Here is a 27,514-nt window from a genome sequence, read left to right as displayed (position 1 = left end):
GACGTGGTTCCTCCCCCCCTTTGTTACCACTTAGAACTTTTCTGTTATTAAGAAACTCTTAAAACTTTCTTACTATCTTAGCCTCGATATAGTGTTCAGGCGCTTTCTCTCACACAATCCTGTGGTTTGATCCGTCAAAATTCTTTTGCAAAGTCAAGAAAGACAGTATCCATATTTCTTTTTTTCCTCGAAGACTTCATTGCATGTGCTTGGAATGTTCTTGTAAAATCTTTTTCCCGTGTGTGATCTGTCACAGTGAAAATTTACATCACTTTTACGTGTTGTTGCCGTATCTTGTTTACCATAATTCACTTCCTTTCTATACAGTGTAGTGATTTCTATGATGTTAAGATCTGACAGAGTTGAAATATCGTCCAAAAAAAAAATCTACATTGTACGAAAAAAAATAAGATCTCTTGTTTCGCTCCCTTCTGTCGGTCTGTGGTTAACCCGCACAAGAATGAATGTATCATGTAGTTGTTTGAGCTGCTGTCTTTAACTGGTGATAAATTAGTCTCCTTTGTAATTGTATCTCCATCCATAATCATCCCCTCTTTACTGCCTTCAGTAAGATGGAAGTTAAAGTCCCCACCAAGTCCATGCTATTATCGGGTCACGTTTTTCTCTTCCCTCATAATGTCTTCAGCTTTTGTTAAAAGTATTCGAGAGTCACTTCGTCATCTTGAAGTTGGTCTATACGACACAAAATATAGTGTTTTCATGGCTGTGATGCTCACTGTATATGTCTGTTGGGGCTAAGCCTACAGGGGTGCTTGAACCAATCACATTTCTCTCCCTATTTCCACATGTGACATTGGTCATATCAACAGCATACATCTGGATGTGCATAATGACATGTCTCGTTATTCATAACATCCTCTGGTAGACGAAGTCCCTCCCCCCCACAAAAGAAAATGCTTTTAATACACATACTGGGATGAATTTCCCCGCATTCTTCTGAAATATTTTGCAGCTGTCTCTCACACAGGCACCTGCATGTTATACTACCTTTTACAGAGAGAGAGAGAGAGAGAGAGAGAGAGAGAGAGAGAGAGAGAGAGAGAGAGAGAGAGAGAGAGAGAGAGGTCGAATCCAGGTGAATACAACCAGAGAACATGACACGTTCATTTTCCCCACAAAATCAACAGTTCGCACACAACCCAGCCGTTCGTTCGTATCACGGCGGCTTAACACTGTCTGCACACCTGTTGCACAGTGTGATGTATGGTCGGTGGAGCCGTGCGAGGCAGTGTTGGGGAAGACCTTAATTGAAAAATGATCTAGAGGGGTTTTATGAATAGGCGTCCGGACGATATGACCTCGGGTGACCAGAGCCCGTCACGTGGAGGGGGACGCTCTCACAAGACACAGATGCGCCACACAAATGTGCGTTGTGAGACAGGTGTGTCACCAGCTGCCCGGGTGTAAATAGTGCTGCTCTGCATTAGGTATCAACTGTATATCTACCTACCTTTGGCGAACGACGCTCTGGCCTGTGATGGGTTTCAGTTAGTGTACTGGTCTGCTATGTTATGAGTCACCGGCGGGTTCGAATGGGTTCGAGTCCTGAGCTGGGAAATGGGCCCACAGTCAACAGGTGTGGACCAAGCTAGTATAATGTGTGGACCAGGCAGTATAATGTGTGGACCAGCCAGCATAATGTGTGGACCAAGCTAGTATAATGTGTGGACCAGCCAGCATAAGGTGTGGACCAGCCAGCATAATGTGTGGCCCAGCCAGCATAATGTGTGGACCAAGCTAGTATAATGTGTGGACCAGCCAGCATAATGTGTGGACCAGCCAGCATAATGTGTGGACCAGCCAGCAGAATGTGTGGACCAGGCAGCATAATGTGTGGACCAGCCAGCATAATGTGTGGACCAGCCAGCATAAGGTGTGGACCAACCAGCATAATGTGTGGACCAGGCAGCATAATACGTGGCCCAGCCAGCATAATGTGTGGACCAAGCCAGCATAATGTGTGGACCAAGCCAGCATAATGTGTGGACCAAGCCAGCATAATGTGTGGACCAGGCAGCATAATGTGTGGACCAAGCCAGCATAATATGTGGACCATCACACACAAGCGTCGGGGAAAAGAAAGTGGAAGGGCGAAAGGTGGGCGCAGAAAGGTCGGTATTCGTACGCTAATAACCATCAATTTGCGTCCTTCTGTGACGACGCATAATGAGGTGGTTTTTACAACCCCAGGAACTGACGAAGTGCCAAGACAGACCCCCCCTCTTACCAACGGGAGAGAGAGAGAGAGAGAGAGAGAGAGAGAGAGAGAGAGAGAGAGAGAGAGAGAGAGAGAGAGAGAGAGAGAGAGAGAGAGAGCCCGGTCATCGCCCACGCCTGACGTACTTGGCTCCGGCTCCTGTGTACGTACTTGACTACGGGCCCAACGTCCTTGGCTCTCCTTCCGCGTCCGTGGTTCTTGGTACTACGTGACGTGGTTTCAAGGCTCTCTCTCCGTACGTGGGCGCCCGCTCCTTCACTATATATGCGGTCCTACACCTTACGTACGTGGCTACACATGTACGGGATTCCGCCCATGTGTACTTGATTCTAGTTATGTGCGTACGTGATTCTAGTTGTGTGTGTACGTGATTCTAGTGTGTACGTGATTTTAGTTGTGTGTGTACGTGATTCTAGTTGTGTGCGTACGTGATTCTAGTTGTGTGCGTACGTGTTTCTAGTGTGCGTACGTGATTCTAGTTGTGTGCGTACGTGTTTCTAGTTGTGTGCGTACGTGATTCTAGTTGTGTGCGTACGTGTTTCTAGTGTGCGTACGTGATTCTAGTTGTGTGCGTACGTGATTCTAGTTGTGTGCGTACGTGATTCTAGTTGTGCGTACGTGATTCTGGTTGTGTGCGTACGTGATTCTAGTTGTGTGCGTACGTGATTCTAGTTGTGTGCGTACGTGATTCTAGTTGTGCGTACGTGATTCTGGTTGTGTGCGTACGTGATTCTAGTTGTGTGTGTATGTGATTCTAGTGTGTATACGTGATTCTAGTTGTGTGCGTACGTGATTCTAGTTGTGTGCGTACGTGATTCTAGTTGTGTGCGTACGTGATTCTAGTTGTGTGCGTACGTGATTCCAGTTGTGTGCGTACGTGATTCTGGTTGTGTGTGTACGTGATTCTGGCCATACCTATGTGGTTCTAGCTTCACACGCACGCCGGTAGATGGCACTGGCCTCGTGAAGGCGTCTGCCATTATAAAAAAAAAAACCACCACTTGACATCATCTTGTCTCAGTCCACTGTGATGTATCATGACAATAGATACTGTACACGGCGACTTGTGGCAACTCAAGCAACAATGTATATATATATATCGACCAGTCAGCGTCGAGGAAGCACTTGACGTCAACCAATCAACGCCATGAATGCCCCTGCCGTCAACCCAATCAACGCCGAGAGACGATCCGGAAACAATAAGGCGACGCCGGGATGGCACCTGTTACCAACCAATCAACGCCGAGATAACTCTTGTCGTCGACCAATCAACGCCAAGATAACACTCGTCGTCGACCAATCAACCCCGAGAGCTCATTCTACTTCGGGCCAATCCGCGAGGGGGGAAAATGACTCGCCATCGACCAATCAAAGCTGAGAAAACACTCGCCATCGACCAATCAGCGCTGAGATACCATCTCGAGATCGACCAATCAATGACGAGAGGGCATTTGCCCTCAACCAATCAACGCCGTCCGATGACGGTATGACGTATACTACCATTTACATCAACCAACCAATACGAGGAGTGTGTGTGTGTGTGATTCTGGTTCACAGTTCGCCATGATTGGCGAGATCGAACGACGGAAGACGTGATCATGAGAGAGCATTATAACGTCTACCTCCACCATCCAGATGAGGTTAATCTTACGTTGTAAAGTCTTCAGTAATCTCCACGGCCATTATGGCCACACCAACCTATCTATCTACTTACTCTACGCTCCACCACACTTAAGTGTTACTTAGCTCCACCACACTTAAGTGTTACTTAAGAAAGATATTTTGTAGTTTTGTGCGGGGGGGAGGGGGTTGTGTGTGTGTGTGTGTGTGTGTATGTGTGTGTGTGTGTGTGTGTGTGTGTGTGTTTCCCCTCGGTGTAATTGATTGTGTTTTTTGGGTTGTTGTTGTTGTTGTTGTTGTTGTTTCCCCTCGGTGTAATTGATGTCATGTATTTATTGACATTCGGCGTGTGCTGGTGGTGTGTGTGTGTGTGTGTTGTGTGTGTGTGTGTGTGTGTGTGTGGGTGTGTGTGTGTGTGTGTGTGTGTGTGTGTGTGTGTGTGTGGGTGTGTGTGTGTGTGTGTGTGTGTGTGTGTGTGGGTGGGTGTGTGTGTGTGTGTGTGTGTGTGTGTGTGTGTGTGGGTGTGTGTGTGTGTGTGTGTGTGTGTGTGTGTGTGTGTGTGTGGGTGTGTGTGTGTGTGTGTGTGTGTGTGTGTGTGGGTGGGTGGGTGTGTGTGTGTGTGTGTGTGTGTGTGTGTGTGTGTGTGTGTGTGTGTGTGTGTGTGTGTGTGTGTGTGTGGGTGGGTGGGTGGGTGTGTGTGTGTGTGTGTGTGTGTGTGTGTGTGTGTGTGTGTGTGTGTGTGTGTGTGTGGGTGGGTGGGTGTGTGTGTGTGTGTGTGTGTGTGTGTGTGTGTGTGTGTGTGTGTGTGTGGGTGTGTGTGTGTGTGTGTGTGTGTGTGTGTGTGTGTGTGTGTGTGGGTGGGTGGGTGTGTGTGTGGGTGTGTGTGTGTGTGTGTGTGTGTGTGTGTGTGTGTGTGTCTGTGTGTGTGTGTGTGTGTGTGTGTAGGGGGGGGGGGCTGAAAGGAACTGAGGTACCCTGGATCGCCAAGAACATACTCGAGAGAAAACGGGGTGCGGGGGGGGGATCCATACCAGACGGTAAAGTAACCGTTGCTATTTCAAGGGCGACCACACACACACATACACACACACACACACGCACACAGACAGACAGACAGACAGACAGACAGACAGACACAGACAGACACACACACACACACACACACACACACACACAACCCCCTCCCCCCGCACAAAACTACAAAATATCTTTCTTAAGTAACACTTAAGTGTGGTGGAGCTAAGTAACACTTAAGTGTGGTGGAGCGTAGAGTAAGTAGATAGAAAAGTTGGTGTGGCCATAATGGCCGTGGAGATTACTGAAGACTTTACAACGTAAGATTAACCCCATCTGGATGGTGGAGGTAGACGTTATAATGCTCTCTCATGATCACGTCTTCCGTCGTTCGATCTCGCCAATCATGGCGAACTGTGAACCCAGAAACACTGGCGTCAGGTGTACAGCAACACAGACGGCGCACAGAGGAAAGCCCCTGACCTCGCCTCCTCCACCCCACGGTGCACAGAGGAGAGCCCTGACCTGACCTCGCCTCCTCCCCCAGACGTGACCACTGCTGTGCCACAGCGCCAGAGAACTTCGTGGACGTCGTGGCTGCCAGCCGCAAGACTCAGTCTTTCTCTCTCATTTGACCGATGGTATAAGACAGTTCATGCCTCAGCGAGCGAGGCCAGACGGAGGAAGAGAGACAAAATAAATAATGACGTAATCGCAAGCTTAATAACGTCCAGCTTTAGCTGTCAGTGAAGGCAGCTGTAACCCGAGATCAATCCCCGTGAAAATATGACCTTGGCATCTGCCGGCCATGTTGACGAACTGTCACGGTTGTGGCCGGCCGGCCGGCCGGCTGGCGGCGGATGATGATGGGGAAATTTATTATTAAGATCCCATCTTCGTTGGTCATCAATTTGATCTGATGTTCTCGCCTGGTGTTGTCCCGGCGGAGAGCAGGTCCTGCTGCAGTAGCTGTCAGATAGATAGATAGATATATATAGATAGATAGATAGATAGAGAGAGAGAGAGAGAGAGAGAGAGAGAGAGAGAGAGAGAGAGAGAGAGAGAGAGAGAGAGAGAGAGAGAGAGAGAGTACCTATCTACCTACGGGGAACTACCAGGAAGAATCTGCCGAACGAACGACCAGGCAAGCGCGTAGCGCTCACCACACGCCTTTGCCCCGTGTGTCTCCCCGGCCACATCTGTGAGACACTTGGTGTCAACCACAAAACTTGAATCTTATTTTCCTCAATGATTTTGTAATGGTTTTAATGTGCGTGTTGGATCTTATGGTTATATAATGTACAGTTCTTACTTACAGTGTGTGTGTGTGTGTGTGTGTGTGTGTATGTGTGTGTGTGTGTGTGTGTGTGTGTGTGTGTGTGTGTGTGTGTGTGTGTAAACTTGCTGGGGAAATAAACACAGAAGCTCCCGATGGTATTTCAAACCAATTTTAATTGGATATGTTTTATTTTTCCAGCACGTCTATTTACATCAAGCTTTACTATTAGGCATATATGTATATATATATATATATATATATATATATATATATATATATATATATATATATATATAAATATATATATATATATATATATATATATATATATATATATATATATACATATATATATATATATATATATATATATTCAATCTAATTTATTCTTAGTATACTTAATCGCCGTTTCCCGCGTTAGCGAGGTAGCGCAAGGAAACACACGAAAGAATGGCCCAACCCACCCACATACACATGTATATATATATAAACGCCCATAAACATACCTATCCATTTCAACGTATACATACATATACATATGTACACATGTACATATTCATACTTGCTGCCTTCATCCATTCTCGTCGCCACCCCGCCACACGAAATAGACCCCCCCTTCCCCCGTGTCCGCTTGAGGTAGCGCTAGGAAAAGACAACAAAGGCCACATTCGTTCACACTCAGTCTCTAGCTGTTAATTGGCCCCACACTGCTTAGGTATCGGCTTAGATCTTCCTCAGGTATCGACTTAGAACCTCCTTGCGTATTTGCTTAGATCCTCCCTATGTATTTGCTTAGATCCTCCATGGGAATAGCGTTAAATCCTCCTTTTTTTTTTTACAGGCTTAGATCCTCCTTATGTATTTGCTCAGATCCTCCATAAGAATAGGCTTAGATCCTCCTTAGGTACAGGCTTAGATCCTCCATAGGAGTAGGCTTAGATCCTCCTTAGGTATCGGCTTAGATCCTCCATAGGAGTAGGCTTAGATCCTCCTTAGGTACAGGCTTAGATCCTCCATAGGAGTAGGCTTAGATCCTCCTTAGGTACAGGCTTCGATCCTCCTCCTGTGTGACGTGGCGTTACAGTACACACACCACTGTGAGAAAGTGTGTTATTATAAGGTGTTCATCCCCGACTTTGCCACATTGAATAACATCGCTGGTTCCCCATTTGTTCTTCTGTCTGTGTTCTGTTCTGTTACAAGATGGCTGGGAGTCCATCCAAATATTCCAAAGCCGGTAACCCTTGTATTTCCTACGCGAATTTTACCCATTGTTCTCACGAAGTTGAAAGGAGTCCCATCTACATATGACCCCTCGCATTTTGACACTGTTGGTGAGAGAGAGAGAGAGAGAGAGAGAGAGAGAGAGAGAGAGAGAGAGAGAGAGAGAGAGAGAGAGATGGCACCACTTGCCAGCAGGCGCCAGACACAAGGAAAAGTTTGAAGTGAACTTAATGCGACAACTTCACTATTCATGTGCGAGAGGGGCGTAACCCCCTGGAGATATCCTAGTCTGTCCTGCGTTAATAACTGAACCATCCAATTATAACATCAGCTCACTTAACTATCTAATCATAACATTAACATTAACTTAACCATCCAATTATAACATCAGCTCACTTAACTATTCAATTATAACATTAACATTAACTTAACCATCCAATTATAACATGAACCTAACCATCCAATTATAATACTAACCTAACCATCCAATTACAACATTAACTAACCTAACCATCCAATTATAACACTAAGCTAACCATCCAATTACATCATTAACGCAGACGCCGGGCCGACGCCGACGTACACACCAAAGCAGACGCCAGGCTGACGCCGATGTAAACCCTAAACCCTGGGTTGGGTGTAGTGGGGCGCGTGCGGTTTAGGGAGGGAGGGAGCAAGGCAGGAAGAATATATAAACCATGTCGAAAATAAACCAGTCGGCAAAATACCATTTGGACCATCAGTGCCGACGAGCCGGCAATATAACCAACACCCTTATTTACTATTTCACCGCAAACTGGTATATACGTTTACAAAAGAAAACCACACATTTCATTTATAATGACGGGAGTGTTATAACGTGTAAAACCTCACATGAAACCTGAAATACAAGGACTGGAACCTCACAAAACCTCACATACAAGAAATGGAACTTTACATACAAACTCACATACAAGGACTGGAACCTCACAAAACCTCACATACAAGAACTGGAACTTTACATACAAACTCACATACAAGGACTGGAACCTCACAAAACCTCACATACAAGAACTGGAACTTTACATACAAACTCACATACAAGGAGTGGAACCTCACAAAACCTCACATACAAGAACTGGAACTTTACATACAAACTCACATACAAGGAGTGGAACCTCACAATTCCACCTAACCTAACCATGTAGCCTTACATACAAGGAGTGGAACCTCACAATTCCACCTAACCTAACCATGTAGCCTTACATACAAGGTGTGGAACCTCACAATTCCACCTAACCTAACCATGGAGCCTGACATACAAGGTGTGGAACTTCACATTCCACTTAACCTAACCATGGAGCCTGACATACAAGGTGTGGAACCTCACAATTCCACCTAACCTAACCATGGAGCCTGACATACAAGGTGTGGAACCTCACAATTCCACCTAACCTAACCATGGAGCCTGACATACAAGGTGTGGAACCTCACATTCCACTTAACCTAACCATGGAGCCTGACATACAAGGTGTGGAACCTCACAATTCCACCTAACCTAACCATGGAGCCTGACATACAAGGTGTGGAACCTCACAATTCCACCTAACCTAACCATGGAGCCGACATACAGGTGGAACCTCACATTCCACTACCTAACCATGGAGCCTGACATACAGGTGTGGAACCTCACAATTCACCTAACTAACCATGGAGCCTGACATACAGGTGTGGAACCTCACAATTCCACCTAACCTAACCATGGAGCCTGACATACAAGGTGTGGAACCTCACAATTCCACCTAACCTAACCATGGAGCCTGACATACAAGGAGTGGAACCTCACAATTCCACCTAACCTAACCATGGAGCCTGACATACAAGGTGTGGAACCTCACAATTCCACCTAACCTAACCATGGAGCCTGACATACAAGGAGTGGAACCTCACATTCCACCTAACCTAACCATGGAGCCTGACATACAAGGAGTGGAACCTCACATTCCACCTAACCTAACCATGGAGCCTGACATACAAGGTGTGGAACCTCACAATTCCACCTAACCTAACCATGGAGCCTGACATACAAGGTGTGGAACCTCACAATTCCACCTAACCTAACCACGGAGCCTGACATACAAGGAGTGGAACCTCACAATTCCACCTAACCTAACCATGGAGCCTGACATACAAGGAGTGGAACCTCACAATTCCACCTAACCATGTAGCCTTACATACAAGGAGTGGAACCTCACATTCCACCTAACCTAACCATGGAGCCTGACATACAAGGAGTGGAAACTCACAATTCCACCTAACCTAACCATGGAGCCTGACATACAAGGAGTGGAACCTCACAATTCCACCTAACCTAACCATGGAGCCTGACATACAAGGAGTGGAACCTCACAATTCCACCTAACCATGTAGCCTTACATACAAGGAGTGGAACCTCACATTCCACCTAACCTAACCATGGAGCCTGACATACAAGGTGTGGAACCTCACAATTCCACCTAACCTAACCATGGAGCCTGACATACAAGGAGTGGAAACTTTCACAAGGATGTGTACACTAAGTGTCCAGGTCACTGGTCTGGAATGATGAGCTGTCGCGTTGGAGGTCCACTCATCCCCACACTGTCCCTCCTTAGGTTAGGTGAGGAGTTACGACACTCACGAGTGAGGGAGGAGATAACCTCCAACACTGACGAGTGAGGGAGGAGATAACCTCCAACACTCACGAGTGAGGGAGGGGATAACCTCCAACACTGACGAGTGGGGGAGGAGATGACCTCCAACACTCACGAGTGAGGGAGGGGATAACCTCCAACACTGACGAGTGGGGGAGGGGATAACTTCCAACACTCATGAGTGAGGGAGGGGATAACCTCCAACACTGACGAGTGAGGGAGGAGATAACCCCCAACACTCACGAGTGAGGGAGGAGATAACCTCCAACACTCACGAGTGAGGGAGGAGATAACCTCCAACACTCAAGAGTGAGGAAGAACAGTGATGGGTGAGGGAGATGGCAGCCCCTACACTCATGAGTGATGGGTGAGGGAGATGACACAACCCCAGCACTCATGAGTGAGGGAAGACCCAACCCCCCCCCCACTCATGAGTGAGGGAGGTGACAACCCGAACACTTATGAGTGAGGGAGGGGACAACCCGAACACTCATGAGTGAGGGAGGGGACAACCCGAACACTTATGAGTGAGGGAGGAGACAACCCGAACACTCATGAGTGAGGGAGGGGACAACCCTGGCATTAAAAGAAAAATGAGGAAGCAGACAATGTGGAGACCCACAATTAACGAAAACAGACACACCACCATTACAACCCTCACATGTACGTAGAAGGAAGCGTCTTGGTACTTAACATGAGGGAGATGACACTTCCAGTTGTGACCTGTGAGGGGTCAGGACACTCACAAGATCACTCCTCACCAGCCATGAGGGCAAGACTGACCTGTGAGGGTCAGGACACTCACAAGATCACTCCTCACCAGCCATGAGGGCAAGACTGGCCTGTGAGGGGATGACGACACTCCTCACCAGCCATGAGGGCACGAGATGATGGTCTGCGGGCGGTGAGGGAAGGGACTGGCCACTCACACTTACCTGTCAAATGAGACAAAATAAAACAATTGTATTAAGACAACAAAGAAAAAAAAAATATCACCGATTCTCACATGACTCAAATTCCATATCATTTATGAGGAAGTTTATGAGGTTATGAATCGGCCACTGTGGTGTTACATAATGTGAGCCATTTATGAGATTGTGTCCTGGTGTTAGTTTAAAGTGGTTCTGGGTGATCCACGCAGGACCGTCTGTCATGTGTCTTTGTGTAGTGTGATCACACCACGTCTCCTACATACTCCAACCCAGCCAACGTAAACACCGTACGCTACTTCAGGTTTCGGTAGAGAACAGGCTGGGGTTTCTCTATGTTCTCTAGGTCACATCTTGAGAGATGTCTGTCTCTCTGTCTCAACTCCCTGTTATGCTTAATAGAGAACATGGTGTGTTGTGGTGTGTGGGTTGTTAGAAGAGAACATGGTGTGTTGTGGTGTGTGGGTTGTTAGCAGAGAACATGGTGTGTTGTGGTGTGTGGGTTGTTAGCAGAGAACATGGTGTGTTGTGGTGTGTGGGTTGTTAGCAGAGAACATGGTGGGTTGTGGTGTGTGGGTTGTTAGCAAAGAACATGGTGTGTTGTGGTGTGTGTTGTAGTGTGTGTTGTACAGTTTACGTGTGCGCTGTAATGTGCGCTGTGTTCTATGTCCCGTTGAGTATTACAGTCTGTGCTGTAACGCATGCTGTATTCTGTGTCGTAGTCCGTGTGGTGGGTTATGTAGCAGTCTGAGTGGCATCGTATTTTTTTTTTTTTGCGTCGTGTGTTGTAGTGTGTGCTACAGGTCTGTGGGAGACGAGACCAGCGAGGGAGATTCACCTTTCCCGCACTACAGATGCGGCGCGCCGCGCGCGGGCCAGCAGTGATCATACACCAGGGGGGCGTGGGTGGTGAGACACCAGGGGGCGTGGGTGGTGAGACACCAGGGGGGCGTGGGTGGTGAGACACCACGGGGGCGTGGGTGGTGAGACACCAGGGGGGCGTGGGTGGTGAGACACCAGGGGGTTGTGGGTGGTGAGACACCAGGGGGGCGTGGGTGGTGAGACAACAGGGGGCGTGGGTGGTAGTGTCCAGACCCGAGCATTACGACCCACGCGCGCTGCTGACGACGATGATCAAACCTCCCTTCCATCCCCTCCGGACGATGAACTCCCACCACCTCCTCCCACCTCCTCGTCCTCCCTCACCCAACCAGAGACGTGTAAGAGGGGGAGGAAGTGAGGGGATGGGTCAACGATCGTTAGCGCCCGGCAGTAGCTAACCCCACCCCCCTTCCACACGCCCACCACATAAAACCTTCGAAAGCTTTCCATTTGGGGGGGTTTGATGGGCGCGACAACCACCACCTCTGTCATTATTACGTAACTTCCGTCGTAAAAAAAAAAAGAAGGGGGGGAGGGGGGAGGGAGGAAGGGGGGGGGGCAACTTTCTCTTAACCCCCCTCCCCCCAACGCTGATGGGGTGGGGGTAAGACACCAGAGGCTGGGGGGGGGGGTGATCATTATGACACAGCCCCCAACCCCTTCAGGGGTCAGGCCGGGTGAACATTATAGATTAGTTCCAGCCCTTTGGTTCAGGGGGCTGGGTGAGCATTATGGACGACCCTACACCTTGCGGGAAATGGCTGGGTAAGTATTATAGACTAATCCAAGCCCTGAGGAAATAGGCAGGGTGAGCATTATAGAGGAACCCAAGGGGCTGGGTGAGCATTATGAACTAGCCGAAGCCCTGGAAATAGGGGATGGATGAGCCTCGGTGAAAGGATGGCTTAGGCATTATAGACTAGCCCAAGGCCTGAGGGAGCATTATTATAGGCCAGCCCAAGGCCTGATTGAGCATTATACACTATCCCAAGCCCTGGGAGCGGATCAGGGAGCATTCTGGATCGGCTTAAGCCCTTGGGGAAGAGGATGGGTGAGCATTATAAACTATTCCAGACCCCTAGAGAAGGCACTGGTTCTTCCTGCTCTATGTGCCCACTTGAGCACGACGGTACGGTCTTTGCACACGACTGTACGGTCCTTGAACACGAAGGTACGGTCCTTGAGCACGACGGTACGGTCCTTGAGCACGACGGTACGGCCCCTGAGCACGACGGTACGGTCCTTGAACACGAAGGTACGGTCCTTGAGCACGACGGTACGTCCTTAAGTACAACGGTACGACCCTTAAGCACGACGTCAACCTTCGGTTCCTTCTTCTTCTTCTTCTTCTTCTTCTTCTTTTTTGGCTACACCATCCTTAGCCACCTGGGCCTGCTGGGTGGGCAGCCTTCATTTCCATGGACACAACCTCCGTAGCCACCTGGGCTGGCCGGTCACCCTTGATTTGTCTATGTTTCTTCTTCTTGGCTAACATCCTCCTTGGCCACCTGGGCCTGGAGGGGCAGTTGCCCAGTTTAGCATGAACACGCCCCACTAACTTACCGACGCGAACAGATCACCACCACCACCACGGCCACTAGGACCGGACCCCCTCGCCGTCAGTGAGCCCCATGTAGAAGGCCTGGAGGAGGATGAGGTACGTCACCTGCTCCACAGGCTGAGCCACGAGTTCACCCCTAAGAGTTGGCAGGTTCTTGACGAGGCGGATAAACCTGAATATATGGTATATACTGACACGTCTGCCGCCGCCTCTACCGGTGGGGTGAGGGCCTGCACCAGTCCCAAGACAGGGAGGTGGAGGGCGTGCGCCTGGATGTGGTGTCTGTCCTCCACGGTGTAGAGAAGCTGTGCCTCCTCCTCCTTCGAGAGAAGCTGTGTCTCCTTCCTCAGGAGGGCGCTGGTGAGGACCCTGAACCCTGTCATGGATCAGCACGAGGCACACTCCTGCTACACAACAATATCTTTTGATAATCCTTGAACACCGACGGTACGGGGGCTTGGCGAGCACGACGGTACGGGGGCCTGGCGAGCACGACGGTACGGGGCCCTGGCGAGCACGACGGTACGGGGGCCTGGCGAGCACGACGGTACGGGGCCTTGGCGAACACGACGGTACGGGGCCTTGGCGAACACGATGGTACGGGGGCTTGGCGAGCACGACGGTACGGGGCCTTGGCGAACACCGACGGTACGGGGCCTTGGCGAGCACGACGGTACGGGGCCTTGGCGAACACGATGGTACGGGGCCTTGGCGAGCACGACGGTACGGGGCCTTGGCGAGCACGACGGTACGGGGGCTTGGCGAGCACGACGGTACGGGGCCTTGGCGAACACCGACGGTACGGGGCCTTGGCGAGCACGACGGTACGACCCCTGGGTATCGTGACCCGGCCTTTGACCTGACCCTCCCTATGGCAATGATGACTATGATAGTGAGTGATAATAGTGAAAATGATAATAATAGTGATGATAGTGAAAATGATAGTGATGATAGTGAAAATGATAATGACAGTGATGATAGTGAGTATGATAATGATAGTGATGATAGTGAAAATGATAGTGATGATAGTGAAAATGATAATGACAGTGATGATAGTAAAGATGATAGTGATAGTGATGATTAGTGAAAATGATGATGGTGAAAATGATAATGACAGTGATGATAGTGAGTATGATAATGATAGTAAAAATGTTAATGATAGTGAAAATGATAATGACAGTGATGATAGTGAATATGATACTGATAGTGAAAATGATGATAGTGATATAGACGAAGGATGATATGATCATGACCCTGATGTGACTGAAAGTGACCTTGATAACGATACTGAAAATGAACATTCTGATTGTGAACTTCATGATGAAGGTGACGATGATAATAATGATGATGTTGAACAATGATCAGTCGATAGTGAAGCCGGTGATGGTGACAGTGATAGTGAGGCCAGGGTCGTCATAGCATCGGACGAACCACACCGGAAGTTGTGACCAGCTGCCCCGCATCAAAATTGGGACTTTTCGCCACAATCGCCGTCACCTTAATTCCCTGTAACGTAACGACCGCTCGTTACGTCACGCTCCGACTGGTCGAAATTGGTGCTACCGCAAAATTGTGCTGTCCAGATTTATGGTTCTTGGTGTGTGTGTGTGTGTGTGTGTGTGTGTGTGTGTGTGCAATTACGTATCTGTACTATATGTACTATCAAACAACTACTTTAAGCTTCTGTATAACACACACACACACACGCACACATGAAGGCTACTTGTCAATGAACACCACAACAGACAGTCTACATTTCACTGTTCACACTCACTGAAACACATGACACACCATACGAACCACAGCGCAAACCTTAACTCAACTTGAACCTCTGTTACCGAATCCATACAAAGGTTCGAATCCTTCACCCATACGAAGCTGGGAAATACACACCACAAACCCTGTGGTTCACTGGATGGTTCAGGAAGAAGAGACTACAATTCAACATAGGACGTAACTGCTTCACACTATGGATAGTCGAATCACATCGTGTGAAGTAGGTCTACGAACCTCGCGACACTGTGAACCTATTTCCAGGCCTCAGACCTGCTTGACGGCCGACTCCGGCGCTTCGGACGGATGGCTGGGGGCATAAACTACTGGCCAGACTGTTCGTAAGGGCGAGACGTACACTGTAATGTGTTCTGTTACACGACCGTACCCTCTAACGAGTGATGGGGTTTATATATATAGGGGAGAAAGAAGACTCCCCACCCACTTACCAACTTTTCTTCCAAATTGTTTATTTCATTTTCATTTTTTCCCTCTATAGGACTAGGTAGGACTTTACAGGTGTTGATATGATTATTATGTAGGGATTTTACACAGTCAAGAACCAAACGAGGTCACAGGTCACAGGCTTAATGACCTTACTTATAGGTCGCTGGCCGTTAAACCCAACAAAACAAAGAATACTTCCCACGTGTTCCCTGCGTGTCCTTCAAGGCGACTTAAAGGGGAGGGAGCGGGGGGCTGGAAATCCTCCCCTCCCGTTTCTAGCTTTCCAAAAGAAGGAACAGAGAAGGGGGCCAAGTGAGGATATCCCCTCTGAGGCTCAGTCCTCTGTTCTTAATGCTACCTCGCTAACGCGGGAAATGGCGAATATATATATATATATATATATATATATATATATATATATATATATATATATATATATATATATATATATATATGTGTGTGTGTGTGTGTGTGTGTGTGTGTGTGTGTGTGTGTGCAAAAGGTTATACTGGGGTTGAAAAGTCACCTTCTGCGAGGTTGTACCGCTGGGAGTTACAGTCTCGCCAAAGAACTGCCCAATCCAAAGCAACTCCACATTTCCCTGCCACTGAAAGGAGCGCCAGCCTTGGGCTGCAAGGAAGAACCTTTAGGAAGATATCCCGGGTAGCACTTGGACTCTCTCTCTCTCTTAGAGAGAGAGAGAGAGAGAGAGAGAGAGAGAGAGAGAGAGAGAGAGAGAGAGAGAGAGAGAGAGAGAGAGAGAGAGGCGCCCAACAATCCGTCGTGGATGTGACGGTAAACAAAGTGACGTTCAACTTCACTTTGTACAGAGACAAACGTTACGGCATCACACCGTGTGTGTATCCTACCGTGTACCCTACAACCTGGAGGTACAGGGCCGTTGCTGTAGGGGCCCCCTCTAACAGCAGCTACAGGAAGGCCACCTCATGCATGGGGAAGAGGGAGGGGAGTGGAAGGGGAGGCTTCTACTGTCATACTACAGGATCACTGTCGTTGTTGTAGAATGGTGTGACGAGAAGAACTGGCTACCTCTAGATCAGCTGACACGTCTCTAGTGAACAGTCCTCCCTAAACTGCTAACTACCAGTTGTTCACTTGTGTGTAATTACCCAATTCATATGTGTCACACTCATGACAGTCCACCTCTCCCACACACATAGAGTGATCCAGCCTTATTGTGGAAGCATCTCAATCGTTTGTACACATGGGAAAAAAAGTATCTTCACAGATGGGCGTCGATGAATTTCGAAATGATCAATACGACTCCGTGTTGTCTCGGTGGGGATGGTAAGTGTGAATGTCGTCAAGACAAATTTCCCAACAATTTTGGTGGCCTCCACTTTATAGTTATCTGAATCATAAAGTCAGTACAATATTCATCATGGCATTTGACGGGAAAACGTCTTTTGCAGTCGATGGACGACAATCTCCAGGAAGCACTGGCTACCAATGAGCATTTCTCAAAATCCTTCGTCCGCAGTGTCATATTGTTTAAGATACTTTTTTTTACTTTTTTTTTTTTCTACCGTGTGTACACACCTCAATCTCACCTCAAAAATTCTAACTCTCGGCTGCGGGATTGCTCGAGAATATACATCACATGTCATTGATTCCTCAACAGGTTCCCATCTACGTGTCTCGGGCTCTCTCTCCACCACAGGTGTGAGGGTTTCAGTCACCACCCAGACCAACTAGGTGTATTCAGTCTGTCGTAAGTCATAATCAAGTCAGTCTCTCTCTCTCTCTCTCTCTCTCTCTCTCTCTCTCTCTCTCTCTCTCTCTCTCTCTCTCTCTCTCTCTCTCTCTCTCATCAAGTGCTTCAGGAAAATCACTGCAGAGTACTTTCAGCCCGTCTTCATAAGCCGGACCCACCAGGTGAGGCAACGTTCTGGCTGCGTATTTCTGAACTCTTCACCAACAGGACTTCCTCCTTCATTCAACTGTTTCCACAACAATGTGCCATATTTAAGCTTAGGTCTGACATATGTAAGCTTAGGTCTCTCATTTGTAAGCTTAGGTCTCTCATATGTAAGCTTAGGTCTCTCATATGTAAGCTTAGGTCTCTCATTTGTAAGCTTAGGTCTCTCATATGTAAGCTTAGGTCTCACATAAGTCAGCTTAGGTCTCACATATGTAAGCTTAGGTCACATACGTAAGCTTAAGTCTCACATATGTAAGCTTAGGTCTCACATACGTAAGCTTAGGTCTCACATACGTAAAAAATACATATAAATTGTTTTTTATCATCTATAAAAAAAAATACCTATTTTATACCATGTGTAAAATGTATATGACTTTATAAGCATAACTTTATAAATATATTTTACCATATGTAAAATATATATTTTCGTAAGCATAACTTTAGTCATGAGTCTGCAAGCTTGTCTTATGTTTGCTCGTAATGCACGAACCGTTCAGATATTCTTCTGTCTATCTATCTATCGATAAAAAGTTTCGGGTTAATATCCAAAAAAAAAAACCCTTCTCATAGTTTCATATCCTTAAATGCTCTTTTGGCTAATCTAGTCGTTCAAGACTCCACTCACGAACTCGAGTTCATGTTAAGAGGGCTCGTGAGAGGGGAAAAAAATGTGTTAATAACTCCTCAAGAAATGAAGAACACGAGGACGGGTTGAGAGTTCTCAACTTAAGAGGTGTAGGGAAAGAAAGAGATGTCGCAACTCCTCACTTTTTGAGCTGTCAACGGCCACAATATTTACGTGACGTCGTAGTAAGCCAAGTATGACGTGGTCTAGGTAAAGGTGTGTGTGTGTGTGTGTGTGTGTGTGTGTGTGTGTGGGACGGGGGGGGGGGGGGGGGGGGGGGGGGCGCATAGAAGCAGACAACTCTTAGGGACCAAAATCAAACTACTGATGCCTACAGATCCGAGGGCCAGTGGTGGTGAGGCCAGCCTGGGAGGGTGGCTTGATACGTCGCACAGCTTGGGACATACCTCGCACAGGTCGCTGGTCCAACTACATCACCTAACTCCTCTCACCCTATCAGGCTGCCTGATCTTTGGGGAGGTTCCTCCCTCCCTCCCTCTGCAATGGTTACTCTCACAGTCTTTCGCATCACCACCACCAGCTTCTTCTGCAGACACACGGAGGTATGATGATCCACCCTACGTCTCCCCAGGCAGTGGCAGGAACATCCACCACAAACAACACGGTGCCCAAGACCGACCCTTGTGGCACTCCACCAGTGGCTGTCTGCCACTATCAACACCAGCAAGAAACGCTGGTTACCCCACTGGGTAACGAGTTTCCCATAATCTCTCTCTCTCTCTCTCTCTCTCTCTCTCTCTCTCTCTCTCTCTCTCTCTCTATATATATATATATATATATATATATATATATATATATATATATATATATATATATATATATATGCAACTCCTCATACCTTAAGACTAAACTATTCTTTGCCAACATTTTATCCGTTTTGTAAAATATAAATAAACGCGATACACCCATCCCTTTTAGTTCGTGTGTGTTTGTGTGTGTGTGTGTGTGTGTGTGTGTGTGTGTGTGTGTGTGTGTGTGTGTGTGTGTGTGATCACATCAGAGGCACGAGAAGTAAACATCCACACAAGAATCTCTCCTCACCACACACATCATATGTATGTTGTGTGGTCACGTTACACCACTGGAACAAACCCGATTATGGACCAAAACATATGATAAAATAACCTTTACTATCCAATCTCCATATATATATATATATATATATATATATATATATATATATATATATATATATATATATATATATATCATTATTCTCTAGCAGATAATCTCGTCACAGACCATCACGTTTTCTGTTGCCTGTCCACAAATCACGAACATGGATTTCGGATGCTGTGGATGACGTGTTTTCGCTCGACGTTTCGACCAGTGCCACACACAAGCCCAAGATGGCAGAGGAGGAGGAGGAGGAGGAGGTGGTGGGTGGCAGATCTCAGAGGTCTGCACAACATCCGATAATAACCTCTCTTGAAAACCTCGACAGCCAGACTCAGGTAAAACCCCTTGTTAGGGGACACTAATCCCACGGGGGAGGGAAGGAGAACTGTCACCACCTGGTGACAAGGGAAGCGGTTAACGAAGCAGTGAGGTGGTTCGAAATATGATTCCTGACAACGTTCGAGACAGCGAAGCTCTCTGACGAGCTGCGGTGACACAAAAAACTCCCGGATGATGTAAAGCCGCCATTATTGGTTGACGCAAGGCCTCTGGTATCAGACAACAGATTATATATATATATATATATATATATATATATATATATATATATATATATATATATATATATATATATATATATATATCGTAAAGACTCTTATTTGGAGGCAGAGGAAAATCATCCATTCTTTCTCCACTTCCATATGCATGGACTTACACGAGGGCAGCCTCAGGGCTGGGGCGGGCTCAGGGCTAGAGAGGGCTCAGGCTGGGGCGGGCTCAGGGCTGGGTAGGGCTCAAGGCTGGGGAGGGCTCAAGGCTGGGTAGGGCTCAGGGCTAGAGAGGGCTCAGGCTGGGGCGGGCTCAGGGCTGGGTAGGGCTCAGGGCTAGAGAGGGCTCAGGGCTGGGGAGGGCTCAAGGCTGGGGAGGGCTCAGGGCTGGAGAGGGCTCAGGCTGGGGCGGGCTCAGGGCTGGGGAGGGCTCAGGGCTGGGGAGGGCTCAGGGCTGGGGAGGGCTCAGGGCTGGGGAGGGCTCAGGGATAGGGCGGGCTTAGGAAAGGGTAACCTCAGGGCTGGGGCGGAGCTGAGGGGAGAGGCGAGGACGTTCGCTGGGAAGTGGTGCATCACGCACTCCAGGAAACAACCTCGTCTGGCGACCATTTCTGCGACGACGATACAACACGACACATGGCCCCCCCCTTCCCGCGATGGAGAGAGAGAGAGAGAGAGAGAGAGAGAGAGAGAGAGAGAGAGAGAGAGAGAGAGAGAGAGAGAGAGAGAGAGAGAGAGAGAGAGAGAATGCGTTCTGAAGAAGACTCGAACCCTTGTTCCAGTACTGTCCAAACTAAGGAACACATATATCAAGACGGGTTCTGCCTCTCTTTCATCCCCTATAACTTCTACAACCACAACATCGCACAAAACGTCCCTCAACCTCCACCTACATCCCCCCCACCTCAGTACACTCCCTCCTACCACCTCTCTTCTTCTCCCTCTCCCCCAAACTACAACTGTAATGCTTGTAGTTGTGGTCGAATTGTTATAAATGAAAACCTTCCTTTATCAAAGATAATTTCTACATGAACCAGGTGGAGTACAGGGGACCACGTCTGACCCAGGGAGGCTGGAGGTGGAGCGACAGCCCAGGTGGAGGGAGACCTGCTCCTCGAGACTGACCCGTGACACAGCCTGGGGTAGAGACTGACCCGTGACACAGCCTGGGGTAGAGACTGACCCGTGACACAGCCTGGGGTAGAGACTGACCCGTGACAGAGGCTGGGGGCCTAAGGCTTGGGGAAAGTGGGGTTGGTGTGGAGAGGACGAGCCGCTGTCTGTGACGTGTTATGGTCAGGCAGATAACGTAAGGGTGGGACAAAGTGGGACAAATTAGCTCATGGCGAGACCGTGTGGTGAGTGGTCGCTTGAACACTGGGCTACAGTGTACACAACTCCCCATCATCTCTCATACTGGAATATGAAACGAAACCTTGTCATTTATATTACTGCTGTCCTCGACGATGACCGGGATTACTGCTGTCCTCGATATCAACCAGGATTACCGCTGTCCTCGATATCAACCAGGATTACTGATGTCCTCGATATCAACCAGGATTACTGATGTCCTCGATATCAACCAGGATTACTGATGTCCTCGATATCAACCAGGATTACTGATGTCCTCGATATCAACCAGGATTACTGCTGTCCTCGATATCAACCAGGATTACTGCTGTCCTCGACATCAACCAGGATTACTGATGTCCTCGATATCAACCAGGATTACTGATGTCCTCGATATCAACCAGGATTACTGATGTCCTCGATATCAACCAGGATTACTGATGTCCTCGATATCAACCAGGATTACTGATGTCCTCGATATCAACCAGGATTACTGATGTCCTCGATATCAACCAGGATTACTGATGTCCTCGGCTGGTGGGTTGGGTCGCTGGTCGACCCCACTCTCTCTCTCTCTCTCTCTCTCTCTCTCTCTCGTAACGTCAAAGTCAGTCAAAATCAAGCGCGTTCTTAAAATCCTGACAAAATTTACTTTCCTCTGATGTTTTCACGATGGCCGGAAATTCTTACGTCCGTTCATTAACATTTTACACAACGAAATGATGTATAACATTTTTACTCTGGCTCAAGTTTCACACTCCATCATTCAGGCGGGAATATGTGTATGTATATATATATATATATATATATATATAATTTCGTAAAATATATATATATATATATATATATATATATATATATATATATATATATATATATATATATATATATATATATATTTTACGAAATTATATATATATATATATGTGAGAAATACTTAGAAAAGCAAATGGATTTGTATGTAGCATTTATGGATCTGGAGAAGGCATATGATAGAGTTGATAGAGATGCTCTGTGGAAGGTATTAAGAATATATGGTGTGGGAGGCAAGTTGTTAGAAGCAGTGAAAAGTTTTTATCGAGGATGTAAGGCATGTGTACGTGTAGGAAGAGAGGAAAGTGATTGGTTCTCAGTGAATGTAGGTTTGCGGCAGGGGTGTGTGATGTCTCCATGGTTGTTTAATTTGTTTATGGATGGGGTTGTTAGGGAGGTAAATGCAAGAGTCTTGGAAAGAGGGGCAAGTATGAAGTCTGTTGGGGATGAGAGAGCTTGGGAAGTGAGTCAGTTGTTGTTCGCTGATGATACAGCGCTGGTGGCGGATTCATGTGAGAAACTGCAGAAGCTGGTGACGGAGTTTGGTAAAGTGTGTGGAAGAAGAAAGTTAAGAGTAAATGTGAATAAGAGCAAGGTTATTAGGTACAGTAGGGTTGAGGGTCAAGTCAATTGGGAGGTGAGTTTGAATGGTGAAAAACTGGAGGAAGTGAAGTGTTTTAGATATCTGGGAGTGGATCTGTCAGCGGATGGAACCATGGAAGCGGAAGTGGATCACAGGGTGGGGGAGGGGGCGAAAATTTTGGGAGCCTTGAAAAATGTGTGGAAGTCGAGAACATTATCCCGGAAAGCAAAAATGGGTATGTTTGAAGGAATAGTAGTTCCAACAATGTTGTATGGTTGCGAGGCGTGGGCTATGGATAGAGTTGTGCGCAGGAGGATGGATGTGCTGGAAATGAGATGTTTGAGGACAATGTGTGGTGTGAGGTGGTTTGATCGAGTAAGTAACGTAAGGGTAAGAGAGATGTGTGGAAATAAAAAGAGCGTGGTTGAGAGAGCAGAAGAGGGTGTTTTGAAATGGTTTGGGCACATGGAGAGAATGAGTGAGGAAAGATTGACCAAGAGGATATATGTGTCGGAGGTGGAGGGAACGAGGAGAAGAGGGAGACCAAATTGGAGGTGGAAAGATGGAGTGAAAAGGATTTTGTGTGATCGGGGCCTGAACATGCAGGAGGGTGAAAGGAGGGCAAGGAATAGAGTGAATTGGAGCGATGTGGTATACAGGGGTTGACGTGCTGTCAGTGGATTGAATCAAGGCATGTGAAGCGTCCGGGGTAAACCATGGAAAGCTGTGTAGGTATGTATATTTCCGTGTGTGGACGTGTGTATGTACATGTGTATGGGGGGAGGGGGTTGGGCCATTTCTTTCGTCTGTTTCCTTGCGCTACCTCGCAAACGCGGGAGACAGCGACAAAGTATAAAAAAAAAAAAAAAAAAAAAAAAAAATATATATATTTCTTTTTCTTTCAAACTATTCGCCATTTCCCGCATTAGCGAGGTAGCGTTAAGAACAGAGGACTGGGCCTTTGAGGGAATACCCTCACCTAGCCCAATTCTCTGTTCCTTCTTTTGGAAAATTAAAAAAAAAACGAGAGGGGAGGATTTCCAGCCCCCCCCCGCTCCCTCCCCTTTTAGTCGCCTTCTACGACACGCAGGGAATACGTGGGAAGTATTCTTTCTCCCCTATCCCCAGGGAATATATATATATATATATATATATATATATATATATATATATATATATATATATATATATATATGTACAATTTCGTAAAATCTGACCACATCAGAGGCGTTAGTATATGTTTCTCTTTTTTTCCCACCTTGCGCGTTAAAAAAAAATAAAGTCAGTGGAAAGATCATCTTGGGAAAAACAGACGGAGAGAAAGAAAAAAGCCGAGGCGCCGACCACGTGATACCTCTTGGATCCCAGACCAGGAGGATCGGAAGTACTTTAAAGGTGTTGGATCCTATTAGTGCTAATGACCCGGAGGAGTGGGATCCTGTTTTCCATTATGTCGGGGGGAGGGTGGTGTCCTCGACGTCGTCCCCTAATTCTCTCCTGTCTCTGGGGGGGGGGGGGGGGGGTGACGTCGGCCGGCCACCAACGTCTCCCCAGAGTCTGGGGTTGTTCAACGCCGTCACCCACTTTTCTCTAGGGTTCTGGGGGGGTGTGTCTGATGTTGTCACGTGTCCACCTTCTCCCCAGAGTCAAGAGGGGGTGTCTGTTGTTCTCGCCTATCCCAGAGTCTGGGGGTGTTCTATGCCGGCCGGCCAACATCTCCCCAGAATCTGGGGTGGTGGTGGAGGGGGAGATGTTCGTTCCAGCGTGAGTGGATGAAGTCAATGGTTTGGCGATCATCTGGGGGTGGCAACCCCAAGTGGACGTCCACCGCTTCTCTCCCTCCACCTACCCTCCACCTTCCCTCCACCTACCCTCCACCTACCCTCCACCTACCCTCCACCTTCCCTCCACCTTCCCTCCACCTTCCCTCCATCTACCCTCCACCTACCCTCCACCTACCCTCCACCTTCCCTCCACCTACCCTCCACCTACCCTCCAACTACCCTCCATCTACCCTCCACCTTCCCTCCACCTACCCTCCATCTACCCTCCACCTTCCCTCCATCTACCCTCCACCTTCCCTCCCAATATCCATCACATGGTGACCTTGTTCGAGCAACTTCTCGAAACTCGGGTACTCATAACTTTGTTCTGGTCCCTTGTTGCTCTTCTTGGAGGGAGGGAGGGAGGGGGAGAGAGAGAGAGAGAGAGAGAGAGAGAGAGAGAGAGAGAGAGAGAGAGAGAGAGAGAGAGTCGTTGCTTCGTCTGAGTCAACCACACACATGAATCTCTGTCTCTCGTCTCTATCTCCTGCCTATCTCCACTGATCTCTCTCCTCCTCCTGTGATATCTTCATTAACTCTCTCTCTCTCTCTCTCTCTTATGAACTCCCTCCTCCTGTCTTCCCCCCCCCCCCCCCCACAACCCGCCCAGTAAGCACCCAGTTTATCGGCCATTAACCACAATCCTCCTCCCCCACCCACCCTTCGCTAATCCCCACGTCACAAACCTCTCTCCCTCACTGCCACCTACCTCTCTCCCTCACTGCCACCTACCTCTCTCCCTCACTGCCACCTACCTCTCTCCCTCACTGCCACCTACCTCTCTCCCTCACTGCCACCTACCTCTCTCCCTCACTGCCACCTACCTCTCTCCCTCACTGCCACCTACCTCTCTCCCTCACTGCCACCTACCTCTCTCCCTCACTGCCACCTACCTCTCTCCCTCACTGCCACCTACCTCTCTCCCTCACTGCCACCTACCTCTCTCCCTCACTGCCACCTACCCCTCTCTCCCCTCCCAATCTGTCCCCCTCCCCATCTCTTTTCACATACCCCTCACCTCCTGCCGGATGTTGAGCCGGATGGAGAGGTGGGTGGGGAGGTGAGGTGCCTTCTACTTAACTGTCCTTTTTTCTACTGCAAATGAGATTATGACTACAGATAGCCTCGTTATGGACCTGTTTTCTGTCCTCCCCACGTAGCAATCTCCCTTGCTCCTCTCCCTCATTACATAAACCCCCCCCCCCCCTGTTATGTATCACCCCTTATTATTATAACAATTACCGGACAACCCCCTCTCCCAACCTCCCTTCCCAAATCCTCTTTCCCTAACAATTATAAACTCACGTAAACAGGGCCTGACGAACTACTTTTCGCCGACTAGACTCTCTCTCTCTCTCTCTCTCTCTCTCTCTCTCTCTCTCTCTCTCTCTCTCTCTCTCTCTCTCTCTCTCTCCTCTGCTCGGCAGAGATATGGCACAAGAACACCACAAGCACAAGACACAGTGGGACCCAAGATGTCCCTCAAGACACGTTATGTACCAGTAATGGCACCATGGTGCCAGGCCACTATGGCAAAATGGCATTATGTACAGACAGAGCTAGGCATATAGCGTTCATGGCGGCATGCTAATACCATCCGTAACACAGGGGGTCATAAGAGTCAATGCTGAAAGGGGAATCTCATCCTTATGGTATGACAGTGTGAAAATACAACACAGTGGCATGCATGACGTCCCTCTGGGCGCCCGGCAAATTAACGCGTCGTCGGACAGACACACGGGAGGGATCGGCTATATTGCCGAGGGGTGTGAGGTGACCAGAGGGTTATTTTGCCGCACTGTGCTGGACGTGTCTCGATCGACCAACCTTTGCTGACCCCCAAATAACCCCCGGGGTGACCTCCACCTGACCTTTTCAACTGTCATGGATGACCTCAGATAACCTATCTTTGAGTCTAGCTGACCACAACCTGACCATACACATGTACACACACGGGTGTATCATGTGTACATAGATGTATACACACATATGGCTGTCTCATAGCTACACAAATGTACACACACACACACACACACACATCTATGGTCGATGAAATTCGACCAGAGTAAATGCAATGAGGATGGGAAATGGTGTGTGGAAGAAGGCACCGATGTGGATACCATCTATCAGGAAATAAGCCACGGAAATCTACGTGGACTTGGGGATCGACTGATTGATTTACGCCAGTGATCCCCGGAAAATATGGTGTGTGCACCCCATGCTCCTCCTACGAGCGGCAGCGCCAAATAAAAAAAAATAAAGGATTACCGGGGTAGCACAAAGGTTGTTGACATGGTCCCTTCGTCTGTCGCCTGGGTCCCACATTAGCCAGATGAACAGTAGACAACCTGGCTCATAGGCACAATACTGCAACTGCATTCAAGTTCACCACGGATCAGGAAACACTCCGCCAGCTGTTTATATCTCAAACGAGGCTAAAACCGGAACATGATTTCTCCAATTTGGTCACGGGAGTCAGAGAAGTACACAGAGCTTGTAGAGAAGGTCCAGAGGAAGGCAACAAAGATATGGTACCACAATCAAGAGAGGTGAAGTTACAGGCAAAGGTTGTTGCCAGCTTTGAGTCTGACTACCGTGGAAGAGAGAAGAGTAAGGGGTGACTCTGTGTCAAGTTGCACTCTCTAACATGTTCCATGTTTAGTCAAGCGCCAATCTGTATCATGTTCCACTTTGCGTCATGCTGCACTTTGCGTCAAATTCCACTTTGCGTCATCTCCAGCAGTGCGTTATTCCCCCTCTGGGTCACGACATCCTGGAGGGCGTCTATACTTTCTGCGTCAAACTCCCATCTTGCGTCATACCCTTAACAATACGGATCACGTCATTCCCCGAAATTTGCGTAATTCCTTGACTTGCGTCATCACAACTCTTGCGTCACATGCCAACTTTTCAACTCTTCACAAGTAAATAACCGGGGAATATTAAAATCTTGAATTTCTCGGTCTTTAGCTCAATCGTATCGGGTGATATATATATATATATATATATATATATATATATATATATATATATATATATATATATATATA

At 47.8% G+C, this 27,514-nt stretch overlaps 1 protein-coding gene across 1 annotated transcript in view; it reads right to left on the bottom strand.

Moving 5' to 3' along the window:
- The window catches only part of LOC139752848 (cGMP-dependent protein kinase, isozyme 1-like), a 378,255-nt gene that overhangs the window by 202,541 nt on the left and 148,200 nt on the right, over positions 1 to 27,514 (bottom strand). The window lies entirely within an intron of this gene.

This window comes from Panulirus ornatus, chromosome 13 (assembly GCF_036320965.1).
Source record: "Panulirus ornatus isolate Po-2019 chromosome 13, ASM3632096v1, whole genome shotgun sequence".
NCBI classification, from domain to species: domain Eukaryota; kingdom Metazoa; phylum Arthropoda; class Malacostraca; order Decapoda; family Palinuridae; genus Panulirus; species Panulirus ornatus.
The sequence above is the reverse complement of the archived record's forward strand: the minus strand, read 5'-3'. Positions and strand labels throughout refer to the sequence as shown.